Genomic DNA, 13,983 nt, shown 5'->3' on the forward strand with positions numbered 1-13,983 from the left:
AAGCTGCAGGCACCCCCAGCTCTCCCCTTATATGTGTGAATGTCTTAAATTCCCCCCGATCAAAGATTTGATGGAGATATACTAGGCCAAATTTGGCCCATCTATGCCCATCCTCCAGCAGGCGAAGTTCCGCCAATCTGGGGTTGAACCACAGAGGGGCATTGGGAGACAGGTGTAGGGGATTATCCTGGACATGCTTCATACAGATCTCAAGCACCCTCCTGGCTGGTCGGAGGATCGCCATTCCACCCTCCGTCGGAGCTTCCCCCCTATAGAAGAAATTTAACAGTGTCTCATAGGAGGTCACCGCAGCTGCCTCCACCGCAACCGCGGCGTTGTTCAGCTGAGGAAACATTCGCCAGTGTGCCTGAACTAGCTGCGACGCCAAGTAGTACAGGCGGAGGTCGGGGATGGCCAGACCTCCCCTCCCTACTGGTAGCTGTAACACAGCCAGCGCCACCCGAACCGCTCCATTTCCCCATAAAAAGGAAGACAGCAGGGAGTCAATGTATCTAAAGGTCTTCCTGGGGATGTACAGGGGGGCATTAGAAAGTATGTACAAAAACTTTGGGAGGTATATCATTTTAAACAGGTTGGCCCTCCCTAACAGCGTGAGCGGAAGGTCCTTCCACTTCTGTATCCTGTCCCTGAAGTCTCTAATTACCGGCCATAAATTTGTCTCAGAGAATCTATCCATAGGTAGCTCTATATTTATTCCTAGATATTTAAAACGGGTTGTCACCCTAAGCGGGTATTGAAGGGGGGTGGTCAGGGTCGGCTGTGGATCTAGAGGGAAAAGCGTCGATTTGGACCAATTGATCCGGAATCCGGAGAAATCCCCGAATTCCTGTATCAAGGAGAAAGCAGCCGTCAGAGACCCATCCGGGTCTCCCAGATACAGGAGCATGTCATCAGCATATAATGATACGCGTTCCTCCAAGTCCCCGACTAACAGTCCTTTGATGTCAGCCTGATTTCTAAGCTTAACCGCCAGGGGTTCTATGGCCAAGGCAAATAAAAGTGGTGACAGGGGGCAACCCTGTCTCGTTCCCCTGCCAATGTTGAACGATTGCGAGATAAGTCCATTGACCCTAACACTTGCTTTCGGTTCCCTATAGAGCAACCTAACCCAGCCCACGAAACGAGGCCCAAGGCCCAGCTTCAGAAGTAAGGCAAAGAGGTAGTTCCATTCGACAGAGTCGAATGCTTTTTTTGTGTCGAGTGAGGCCACCACCCTCTTACCACAATTAGCATGAGGCATTTGCAGATTGACATGTAGCCTCCTCAAATTCATTTGAGTGCATCTCCCCGGTATAAACCCGGTTTGATCCGAATGAATTAGCTTAAGTATCACCGATTGCAGCCTACCTGCCAGAATTTTGGCCAATATCTTGACATCAGTGTTGATCAACGAGATCGGCCTGTATGACTCGCATTCCAGAGGATCCTTACCGGGCTTTGGTATCACCACTATCAAAGCCTCTCGCATGGATTCCGGTAGTATACCTTCCTTTTCTGCAGTGATAAACACCTTCTGAAGACGGGGAGTCAAGCTCTCTCTATGCAGCTTGTACCACTCCGCCGGGAAGCCGTCCAAACCGGGCGATTTTCCCTGTTTAAAGGAAGCAATTGCAGCAGCTATTTCCTCAGATGTGATGGGCTGGTCAAGAGTAGTCCTGTCCCCCTCCGTCAGGGATGGTAAAGTCATACCCTCCAGATAGGAAGCTAATTCCTGATCCGAACAGCAGGACTGGGATTGGTACAGAGTATCGTAAAAGTGCAGGAATGTGTCAAGAACACCTTGGGAGTCGCTCACTACATCACCATCAGGGCTCTTAATCTGCAGAACCGAAGTAGGTGTATACAGGGGCTTTGCCAGAAAAGCTAAAAGTCTGCCGCTTTTGTCACCAAACTCAAAAATAGACCTGGCCTGTCGTAACTGTAGTTTCATAGTCTGGTCAGTCAGCAGCAGCCTATATTTTCTTGTCAGGTCCTGCCATGAGCTGTAGGCGGTCTGGGATGGGGTCTGTATGTAACGATGCTCAGCAGCCACGGCAGCCTGCTCGGCTAGCTGAACATCTGAGTTTAGTGCCTTTGCAAATTCCCGTGTCTCCCTGGCAAACACTCCCCTCAAAGTGGCTTTAAAAGCATCCCATTGAGTGGACACCGAGGTGCCCAAAGCATTCTCAGTCCAATATTGCTCCATGGCTAGTTTGCATTTTATCGTCACATACTCCTCCTCTAACCATTGCGTCTTCATACGCCACATCCGTCTCCCGCTGGGCACATCTAAAGTCAATGTGACCTCCATGGGGGAGTGATCAGAAAGAGCTCTGGGGAGGTATCTAATCTCAGAAACGATGGAGAGAGCATCAACCGAGGACAGTACCATGTCTATCCTGGAGAGTGTCCGATGCGTCCCCGAGTGGCATGAATATGCCCTGACCCCAGGGTTACGACAGCGCCACACATCCCTGAGGGCATAGCTGTCCAACCAGGAGGAAAGAGTAGGGCGAGGGCCAGCCACACACCCATGCCTGTCGAGTGACGCATCCGACACCACATTAAAATCACCCAGCAGGAGCAGCGGACCCTGTGCCACCTGTACTGCAGCACTAAGGACCTCTTCCAGGACCTGGAAAGAGAAAGGAGGGGGGATATACACACATACCAATGTCAAACACACCCCAAATATCTGACATACTAGGATAGCATATCTTCCCTTCGGATCAGTTTTTACCTGCAACACATGCGCAGCTGCCCTCTTAGTGATTAAAATGGCCACCCCTCTAGAATAGGTGGAGTACTCAGCGTGTATAACCCTCATAATATTAGCCTTTTTCAACGCTAGAACCTTAGAGCCTTGAAGATGCGTCTCCTGTAGCATGATAATATGGGGTTTATACCTTTTTACAAAGTCAAATACAAGGGAGCGCTTTATCTTCGAGTTCAGACCCCGTACATTCCAGGACAGTATATTTATCTTACCCGCCATTCAGTGAGTAGACACATCAGTGATATGTGTTGAGGAACTCCCTGGTCCATCAAAGTAGAACCAGTACTTGTAACCTGTGGGGATCGATAAAGAGAGAGACAGCAGCACACGGCACCAACCAACATAAAGTGAACAGTTCCCCACCCCCCACCCCGCACACAGCCCCAACATGCCTTGTGCCTATATCCCATAACCACAAAAAAACAGAATTACTCCAGGGGGTTATGAGGCCTCCACCCTCTTTCCACCTACACCCCCTAAGGAGCACGTAGTTCACAATGTTAGTGCCAAAGGCACAGAGTCAGCCTTCCAACAAAGGGGGGAAGAAAAAAAAAAGAGAAAAAGGGGGATAAAAAACAGGAACCAAGTCAGTCAAATTACCGGCGGGACCGGCAGTACCGAGCAAGGCATAGCCCAGGAAGAATTTGACGTCAGAGCAAATTGCAGCGCGGAACAGATCCGCAAAAGTTCAAGTGCTGCAGGGCTAAGAGGTAACCAGTAAAGGCCCATAATGAGGGTCGGGCAACGACAGCCTTTCTTTCAGTGGCCATTTCTCTGGCTAGGGCGCCCCTTAGTATCCAGCCATCTGGAAGCCTCTGTAGGAGAAGTGAAGAAAAAGACTTTACCCTCATCGACCACTCTAAGCTTTGCTGGATACATCATACTGTAGGCCATATGTGCATCCCTCAACCTCTTCTTAACATGCAGGAAGCAAGCTCTCTGTTTCTGCGTAGCTGCAGAAAAATCAGGATAGATGGAGATTCTGTTCCCATTAAATTGTAGATCACCCAGCGTGCGAGCTGCACGGAGGATATTTTCACGGTCTCTGAAATGTAGGATACGTGCAATCATCGGGCGTGGATGAGATCCCGGGGGGGGGGGGGGTTTCGATGGTATACGGTGGGCCCTCTCTATAGCAAACAAACGGGAAAATGTAGTATCTGGGAAGGAATCTTTAAGCCACAGTTCAAGGAAGTCTTCAGGCTGCTTGCCCTCCACCTTTTCAGGGAAGCCCACCAGGCGTATATTGTTCCTCCTTTGGCGGTCTTCCATGTCCCATAGCTTGTCAGTATGAGCCCCCCACTTCAGAGTGGACATCATGGAGTTTGTTTTCTAAGGGACGGACCACATCTTCCAGGTCACTTATCCTCCGTTCAGCTTCACCCGCCCGTTCCCTGATAGTCTGCATGTCCTGTTTAAGGAATGACATTTCTGTCTTAATGCCATCTATATGTTCGGTCAGCGTGGCCTGGCAGTTACAGATGGCTTCCATGATCTGCTTCAGGGAGGGCTCCCCCCCCGCCTGTGTCAGGAACCTCATCCCCCTCCGCCTGCGGCTGCAATACGGCTCGGTGTGGGCCCTTCTTATGTCCCTTAGTTCTGGGAGGCAGCTGGCTTACCTGGCTATCCGACAGAGGAGGCCAGTCATCGCCATCAGGCTGTGCCAAGCTGGGGCCTTGTTCCTCCGCCTCGTGGCCGCCGCCATCTTGGGATCCCCAGGCAAGCTGGGAGATACGTTTCCCGGGGGACTCCACCGGCGTCCGGCCGTATTTGACCATCGCCGGGTGATCAGCACAGGTTCAGGAGTCTGCGGCTACTCGTGTCGACGAGAAGGGATGGCTCTGACGCCCAGGATGTGTGCAGGATCACTCTGCCTTGCACGGAGCTCCGGACCAGCGCTGCTTACATGTCGGCCGTTGGCTCCGCCGCAGTAATGTTTTCTTAACTTTAAAGTATGCTGGCAGCGCTGTCCCAGGGCCAGGAGAGGTGGGGCAGCCGGCCTGACACCCCCCCCCCCCCCCCCCAATGGGTGGCACCCAGGGCAGATCGCCACTGTTGGTAAAAATGTAATTATATATATATATATATATATATATAAATAACACACAGGCATAGTTTACCCTCCATTTTCAGGGTAAAAAAAGTGCATGTTATACGCCAAAAAATACAATAGTTGAAATCTGTCCAAAATAGGATGTCATTGAACAATAAGTTTCCTTCAAAAATAGTGTATTCAAAGTGAAAAACAGCAGATGATGGCGAACAAAATAAATAAATAAATAAATAAATAAATAAAAAAGGAAGGATTAAATAAATGAGGGGGGAAAAAAGAGAAAAGAAAGAAAGAAAAGGAGAGAAAAAAAAAGAGAAGGGGGTGTTAAAGAAAAAAAAAAGACAAATGGGAAAATTTAATGCACATACAAATATACAGTAAGTTTTTAAAGCAAGGCGTTATATAATGTTTGATAGAGCCATTTGGTTATACCCTTAAACCCAAGTATACATTAAAAAAAAAAAAAAAAAAAAAAAAAAAGATATATATATATAAAAACACAACACTGGCTAATCTATCAGCAACACCCCATGGTTAAACTCAGGCCCCCCATAAGTATGAACTCTCAGGAACAGAATTTGTAGGTTGGGAGGTAGACTAAGCTAATAGAGTATTGGGGGAACAGCCTTCTTCATTGGAGGAGGGCGGAGAGGTGGAGGTTTGAGGGAGCAGAGTGTAGGTGAAGATAAGCTTCAATTCTGGCAGAGATAGGAGGGCCGGTGACTTCGTGACTCAGGGCTTTTTTGGAAGGAACAGTTGGTCTCAGGAGAACGAGACCCAACGCAGGATAGGAGCCCCGACGCTGGTAACCAAGGTAGGTTGCAATGGGTTAAGGGCTACCAAAAATACAATAGAAATGAATATGCAGCTGCTATAGTAAAAGGCATGAATTTACCAATCTTTAATTATTAAAGAAAAGCAATAATGTGTAGTAACCCTTGGCGACCAAAGTATTTACTTAGCATTGTTAAACTGATCAAAATTTAAATTTGGTTGGTCATCCAGTCACACAGGCTTATGTCTGGGGCAAAAAGGAGGCTCTTATAATATATTGGGGCAAACAAGTATATAGACTGATTGTATAGATTATTTCTTTAAAAAAAATGTTTTAACTACTTACAGTATTTTGTATTTCTAAAATAAGATGCCTTGAATTTTGTATCATTAGTTGAATGTGCTTTAGGGGATACTTTATTATTCAATCAGTTATCTTTATTTAGTTATAAATGTCCTTTGGGCAATGTCAGGGTTGCCAACCGTCGGTAAATTTACAGTTTGTAAAATCCGTCATTTTTGCATCTGTTCATAAATGTCCATTACGGACATACAGACTACACATCCATAATGGACATTTATGGACAGATGCAAAAATTACGGATTTTACAAACGGTTTGTAAATTTACTGAAAGTTGGCAACCCTGGGCAATATCAGTTGGGTACATATAAGGCTATTACAAATGTATTACATTGTAGAACTCAATCTGCCTACTTAAGTTGGAAGTGCAGAAAACTTTCCATCTGATGTTGCCTATTAACCAAGAACTGGATCAGTTATCCTCAACCCTTGTACACACGACCGAGGAACTCGACGGGCGAAACACATCGTTTTTCTCGTCGAGTTCCTTGTTAGACTGTCGAGGAACTCGACAAGGCAAGTTTCTCCATTCCCGTCAAGGAAATAGAGAACATGCTCTCTTTTTGGCTCGTCGAGTTTCTCAACAGTTTCCTTGACGAAAATGTACATACGACCAGTTTCCTCGGCAAAAAAATATCTCCCAGCAAGTTTCTTGCTGTTTTTTGCCGAGAAACTTGGTCGTGTGTACAAGGCCTTATTGCTTGGTCCCTTGGCTTACAAACACAAAATCTTGGTGCAAACGCAAGGAGTCATGTGTAATCTGTAGTAACCCATAGAAAATAATCAGTAATGGCGTTTATGTGCATCATGACACGTCAACATGCATCATGATGTGCCTTGGCGTATGTCTTTACGGATGCGGTTTAATCTATTTTAATGGAAAATGGAGCAATTTAGGGCCCATTCAGACCTGTTTGGGTACATTGTTAATTTTTATTTTTTTAAATGAATGAGCAACCAATGCACCAGAAGAGTATAAAACTCAGACATGCACCATTTTGTCTGATGTAGTGCTCCCAAACACATGGTAGTTTACCATGCGTTGTGGTGCTCTGCAATGCAGGGTTTATTGCATAGGAGTGCGAAAAGGTGCATTTCAGGCCTTAATATTTTTGTGGCAGGCTCCCATGTACCTCTAACCAAAGCACGCACCATAATCTTTTGCTCAAAAGATTATTGTAGCTTTGTCTCTGGATATTTTTAGATCAAATTCTAGGCTAGCCAAAATTATCCATATATACGATTATATTTGAATTTACCAAGAATAATATGCTTAGTGCATAATGTCAATTTATTGAAGTTTTGCCATGTAGGCTAATATGGTTTAGGTTGCATATTTTATTGCAGATTGCCCCAGAAACTATTTTTTTTTATAGTTGGTTGGGATGCAGAATTTTTTTTTCTATCACATATTAATTGACTTGCCCTTAATAAGCAGTTTCATTTTATAAAGCTTTGTAAATATGGCCAATGAGCAGTACCCTCTAGAAACCAGCCAGCTCCCACTTCCAATTAGTTATTCACTGGAAGTGCTGCCTTTGGATGTATTCGCATTCATAATTTTTATTGTAATATTTGTGTGGGTTTGCTGCTGTATTTGATTATTTTTTGACCACAATAATTTTTTTTTAATTTATTGAATATTTAATAAATTATTATTTATTTAATATATTTGTGTGCACAGTGCCATTTTACATTTTTATTACATTTTCTCCTTGTGATGTGCCCTACTATATAAGCCCATCGCAGTCAAGACCGCATAATTGTTTCTTATAGTATCAATTATTCTGTAAGAATTCAAAAAGCATATAGGTTGGGGGAATTGCATTCACCCTTTTGTACTGTAACAATGCATCTTAGGTTATGTCCAAAATTAAAAAACAAAAAAAACTTAATATCGCAAAGAACCATAGGCAATCTCTCTGCCCTGACCATGAGGAGGTGGAATTCTGTTTCTTTGGGTTACTGCATGTGGATATCATTGCGCTCAGTCTTGCCTTATTAAACACAAGCAAGTCTGCATGTACATTTTGCCGCTCTAATTTAAATAATGCCCTGGACACCCATTGGTTGCATTGTCTGCTCCACCCAAATGTGCCGATATGGCTGTTTGCTCCCTATCAGCCCATAAGCTCTGCAGAAAATACAGCAGGCTTATACTGCAAAACATAAGATTATTTTTTGAGTGCTAAAGGCTGCATTATGTTATCTTCAGAATAATAGGAGAATTATCAAAGATTGCTTGTTTTCAAGATCGGGATCAATTCACTTAAAGAAATATTCTTATTACTGTGATTTTTAAAAGGATTTGTTTTTTTTATTTGGTGATAAAATTAAGCTGAATTTGCCATAAAAAAAATAACTAAAAATTAATTCACAGAAGAAAATGGTATAAGTTATCACTTCCTAAAATCTTCACTAGAACATTAAAGTGTATGTATAGCCAAAACTTTTATTTTTTTTTATTTTTTTTTTATTTTGGGATAGAGTAGGAAAGAGTTAAATCTCTATCAGCTAATTTCATTTTTTTGCTGCCCCACTGGGGAGATTTCCTTTCACTTCCTGTCCCGGAGATGCAACAGCAAATGAGAGGAGATCACTACATAGTGAGATGAATTCTTTTTTTTTTCAATTAAGTTTATTTTGAAAATGTAAACAGTACATTAGAGTTTATGCATCAGGGATATCATCACATTGCATTACAGGAAGACATGTTTTGGCAATACATATTCCTAACCATACTTTGGTCTTAATCGAAGAAACATTCTGCATTCAGAAATAAATAGAATTGGAAGAAATAAAAAGATCATGTATCCACAGTGAGATGAATTCTGATCCTAGCTATTCATATAGAAGAGTAAACCAAGCTATTGACACCATCTGTTGAAGTCAGACTGGCAGTGGTACCTAATAGGATTGGTGAAGCTGATGGTGACGTTTAAAAAAAAAACAAAAAAACTGTTCACTGAAGAGTGAGGAGCTTTAAAAAAATAAAAATAATCATACCCGCTGGATTTGCAGGTCATGTTTAATTTGAAAAAGAATGCAGGGTGCAGTCATCCAATCAATTTTCGCCATTTCAGGTTTGGTCAACATAAGATAAAATTATGAGGACCAGGATGCTTTTTATGTGGAAAAATGCATTAAAGGGGTTGTAAAGGTAAAAAAAAAAAAAAATCCCTAAATAGCTTCCTTTACCTTAGTGCAGTCCTCCTTCACTTACCTCATCCTTACATTTTGCTTTTAAAATGTCCTTATTTCTTCTGAGAAATCCTCACTTCCTGTTCTTCTGTCTGTAACTCCACGCAGTAATGCGACACTTTCTCCCTGGTGTGGAGAAAGCCTCTTGAGGGGGGAGGGGGCGAGCAGGAGTGTCAGGACGCCCACTAACACACAGCTCCTTTCTCTGCAAAGTAGAGAGCGTCCTGACCCTCCTGCTCGCCCCCTCAAGAGGCTTTCTCCACACCAGGAGGAAAACATCGCATTACTGTGTAGAGTTACAGACAGAAGAACAGGAAGTGAGCATTTCTCAGAAGAAATAAGGACATTTAAAAGCAAAATGGAAGGATGAGGTAAGTGAAGGAGGACTGCACTAAGGTAAAGGAAGCTATTTAGGGAATTTATTTTTTTTACCTTTACAACCCCTTTAATGAGTAAAAGGTCAAAAGTTCAAGACAAAACTTTTGGGTTTGGATAAAGTAGGGAAGAAATTTGAGGCAAGAAGAAAGAGGGAAACGGTTCTCTTTTGCATGCCTATACATTCTCCCCTTAATTAATATTGTATTACCCACCAAACTCCCCTTGATGGGTAGCATTTGGAGCCAGGTGGGATGCCCTCACTTGGGTTAGCTTTACTCGGAGGACCTCCATCAAACATGTTGGACTGGTTCCTTATTCCAAGTGCCTTTTGATTGGTATATAAAAAAATAGGGCTAAGATAGGTTATGATATATTTTTTTCTTAAAAAAACTATTATTCACCATAAAAGATCACTCGCATTATTTAAACTTTATATGCATCCTTGAAATAAGTGTTCCAAGAAATGCATTGGATGAAAGCCAACATATGCAGCTTCACTTGTGATGATATAATGGATGGAAACCAATAAAAGCAAGCTTATCTGTGGTGTAGAATTTAAAACTACAATGCCAGAATGAATATTTTATGGGCCTAAACTAAAAGGACCTATGTTAAAGTTAAAAGCTCTTAAAAAAAAAAAAAAAAAAAAAAATTGACTACTGTGAGGATTTTCCAGGTTTGCATTCCTTAATTAATCCAGTTTTCTTTGGAAAATTTTAATTGTACAGTAAAATACAGAATACTTTTTCAGGTCTTTATTGGTGCATGTGTCCTTTTTTAGAGACCAATAGGTAGATTCAGGTACGGACGCGTAACTTTGCGGCGGCGTAGCTTAAGGAATTTAAGCTACGCCGCAAGTTAGCGAGGCAAGTACATGATTCACAATGTACTTGCCTGCTAAGTTACGTCGGCGTAGCCTGAATCGGCGGGCGTAAGGGCGCCTAATTCAAATGTGTTGGAGGGGGGCGTGTTTTATGGTAATGAGGCTTGACCTCACGTTTTTGACGTTTTTTTTTACTGCGCCAGGCGACTACATTTCCCAGTGTGCATTGCGGCTAAGTACGCCGCATGGGCCTATTGATTTTGATGTGGACGTAAACTCCGATTCACGGACGACTTACGCAAACGATGTAAAAATTTCAAATTTCGACGCGGGAATGGCGGCCATACTTGACATTACTATTCCACTAGAGCCTAGCTCTAACTTTACGCGGCCTATCTCTTACGTAAAGGGCGTAAAAGTACTGCGTCGGCCGGGCGTACGTTCGTGAATCGGCGTATCTCCTCATTTACATATTCTACGCCGACCGCAATGGAAGCGCCACCTAGCGGGCATCCAAAATATTGCAATCTAAGATAGGACGGCGCAAGCCGTCGTATCTTAGATATGTTTAAGCGTATCTCTGTTTGAGAATACACTTAAACATAGGTCGGCGTAGATTCTGAGTTAGGCCGGCTTATCTACTCATAAGCCGGCCTAACTCTTTCTGAATCTACCTACAAGACTGAAAACAAGGGTAAATATTTCCAGTTGGGACATAGACACCCCAAATCCAACAGAGGTTCTACCCCTTACCCACTTTAAAAGGTAAAAAAAAATAAAAAATTTGGCTTGAAGTATACTTTAAAAACAGCAAGTGTTATGTGTTAATGGAACACATCAACTCCATTCAGAGCCTCCGATGTAAACAGAGTGCTATGAGAAAATAACCAACTGTAAAACTGAAGCTTTAATAAATATATTAACCTCATGATGTACAATGAAATACATTGATTTTACTGTCAAGTGCAATGCATGCATCTTAAAAGGAAGGACGTACTACATCATTAAAATATTAAAGCGTATTACATTGTAGAGGAATATCAGCAACAGCTAAAAAGGGTTTTTGTACATGCAGTATAGAAAGCTAAATTAATCTGTGAAAACTATGATCATACTACAGGGAGTATATACATTGGGAAGCATTCTAAAAAGGTGCATCAATATGAATTTATGCTGGTGGGATGAATTCATGAATGAGAAGTGCTTGCACCAGGCAAACCATTAAAAGCACATCATTCTCAGTTAGTACCACCCTGCTCATAGCCTGTTGATTGGACAGTGAAGTGCAATTCACCGATAGGACATCAGCTCTGCCCCCTAATATGGGCAGATTTGCATTTAGCACTCCCGGTTGGCTCTTATGCCGCGTACACACGATCGGAATTTCCGATGAAAAAAGTCTGATGGACTTTTTTCAATCGGAAATTCCGATCGTGTGTGGGCTCCATTTGACTTGTGCAACTCCGACGGAGAAAAAACCCACGCATGCTCAGAATCAAGTCGATGCATGCTCGGAAGCATTGAAATTTATATTTCTCGGCTCGTCGTAGTGTTTTATGTCACCGCGTTTTGGACGGTGGGAATTTAGTCTGACAGTGTGTATGCAAGACTGATGTGTCATGGATATGCAATAAAGTCTGGCAGCTTACCTTTCTCATGTCTTCATTGGAGGCCCAACTCTCTTTCTGGCTGTCTTTTATCACCTTCCTTGACAGAGGGGATGTCAAAAAACAGCCAGAAAGAGGGTCAGGCCTTTAATGAAGACATGAGAGGTAAGCTGCCAGACTTTATTGCATATCCATGACATGATGGAAGTCAGCTTCATCGGAATTCCGACCGACAATTCCGTAGGAAATTCCGATCATGTGTACACGGCTTTAGTGTTGCCCCTTTCTTTTCCTATCTGAGTATAGATGTGTAGGGATTACAAGAGGCAGATATCAAAACAGATGTGGGTATTTATTTTTGTTACTTGAAATAATATATTCATTTTTTAAGAATAACACAAGAAAAAAAAAAAAAAAGTACACAGCTCACCCTTGCTTGCGCTTTTCTCCTCCCACTGCTAGTGTATCGAAAGTATCAGTCTCCTGCCAAGGCGTAAATGTAATGTGGTAAAAAGGGGCATCCAGCATTAGCGGCCTAATCTTTTATTCAATAAGCATAAAGACATACAGGGAAACCCATTGTCATGTTTCAGTTCTCCAGGGCCTTTGGCGTAGCTATAGATGGGGTCCTGGTGGGTTGAAACACAGGTTTCCTTGTAGGTTTTTTAGGCTTACCAATTAAAAGGTTTTGCCTCTTTTTACCACATTGTGTTGATATCTACTTGAGGTTTTATGTTAATTCCAACTATTTTTATATGCTTCTAAAATCCACTGGATCGGGAGTATGTGAACACAGATTTTAACCTATGAAAAGGGGGAACTCAGCTTTGGAATACCACCATCCTGCCCCAATGTGAGCAGTTGATTAGTGGCTCACTATATTTCTTGGAGAAGTCTGGGAGGAAAGATGGCAGAGCTCTAAATGTACTGAATATGTGTTAAGGATAGAAAAATGCATTTGTCTCTAGCTGTAAACGTTTAAAAAAAAACGTTTAAATCTACGTAAAACAACGTTTAAAAAAACTTGGATGTTAACGAACATCAACTTGAGTGCATTGAGTGTGGACATGTGCTTAAGGCAAGGCACCCCAACAAACCCACAAGTACCTTACAGAGGGCTAAAACCATCAACACTGAAAGCCCACACTCCTTTGTGGACCTCTTGTAGTGTCCAGACAAGCATTTGTCTTTTTAGGTGCCCATGGTTCTTCCCGTAAACTAGGTCACTATAAAAACAGAGTTTTCTGCCATCAGAAACCATTGCTTATACAGCCCGAGGATTGCAACACTGTATAAATAACTTTGTAAGTTCATCCAATCCAGGGCAAGATGAGCTTCCCGGCCATATGTACCTACTTCCGCCATTTTAAACCAAATGTATACATTCAGATATAAAGCATTTTATGAAATTGCACACATAGGGGTTGATTTACTAAAACTGGGGAGTGCAAAATCTGGTGCAGCTTTGCATAGCAACCAATCAGGTTCTGGGTTTTTTTCCCGTCAAAGCTTCACTGACCAAGCTGAGGCTAGTAGCCGATTGGCTGTCATGCAAAGCTGCGACATATTTTGCACTCTCCAGGTTTTAGTAAATCAACCTCACAGAGTCTAGGTATTCAAGAGCCAATCTTTCATGTTTAGGGATTCATATGTTCCTGGAGAAAAAAATCGTAAACATTAAAAAATATAGATCCCTCTGTGTCTCTTGGCATACCGATGTCCATAAATGCAATTACCCTCCCCAGTGCCCTTGTATGATTTGTACCCTATGGCCTTCCAACAATAAACACAGCATAAAATGCTTGCAGTGGTGGTTGGAGTATAAGGAGGGAGGCACAATGGGCAATGGCCCAGATGCTGTCTTTTGAAGAAAGACTCTTAACATCTTATACAACTTATACAGATAGGATCCCAATACATTAAAATCTAGGCTACTTATGGATCTTAAAAGATTGAAATCCATTGCCACTATATAGTAATATAGAATTGGATGTTAAGAAATTTAAGTTG

The 13,983-nt window shown here is 42.6% G+C and overlaps 2 protein-coding genes across 5 annotated transcripts in view; one reads left to right on the plus strand and one right to left on the minus strand.

Moving 5' to 3' along the window:
* The window catches only part of RUNDC3A (RUN domain containing 3A), a 96,989-nt gene that overhangs the window by 64,783 nt on the left and 18,223 nt on the right, over positions 1-13,983 (minus strand). The window lies entirely within an intron of this gene.
* The window catches only part of SLC4A1 (solute carrier family 4 member 1 (Diego blood group)), a 103,013-nt gene continuing 94,500 nt past the window's right edge, over positions 5,471-13,983 (plus strand). Inside the window, exon 1 of one of the 2 annotated variants that reach the window (XM_040330533.1) lies at positions 5,471-5,643. The gene's annotated coding sequence lies outside the window, so the exon portion shown is untranslated. The remainder of the gene's footprint in view (positions 5,644-13,983) is intronic. The other variant, XM_040330534.1, reaches the window with a different exon arrangement.

Source organism: Rana temporaria, chromosome 12 (genome assembly GCF_905171775.1).
Source record: "Rana temporaria chromosome 12, aRanTem1.1, whole genome shotgun sequence".
Lineage (NCBI taxonomy): Eukaryota > Metazoa > Chordata > Amphibia > Anura > Ranidae > Rana > Rana temporaria.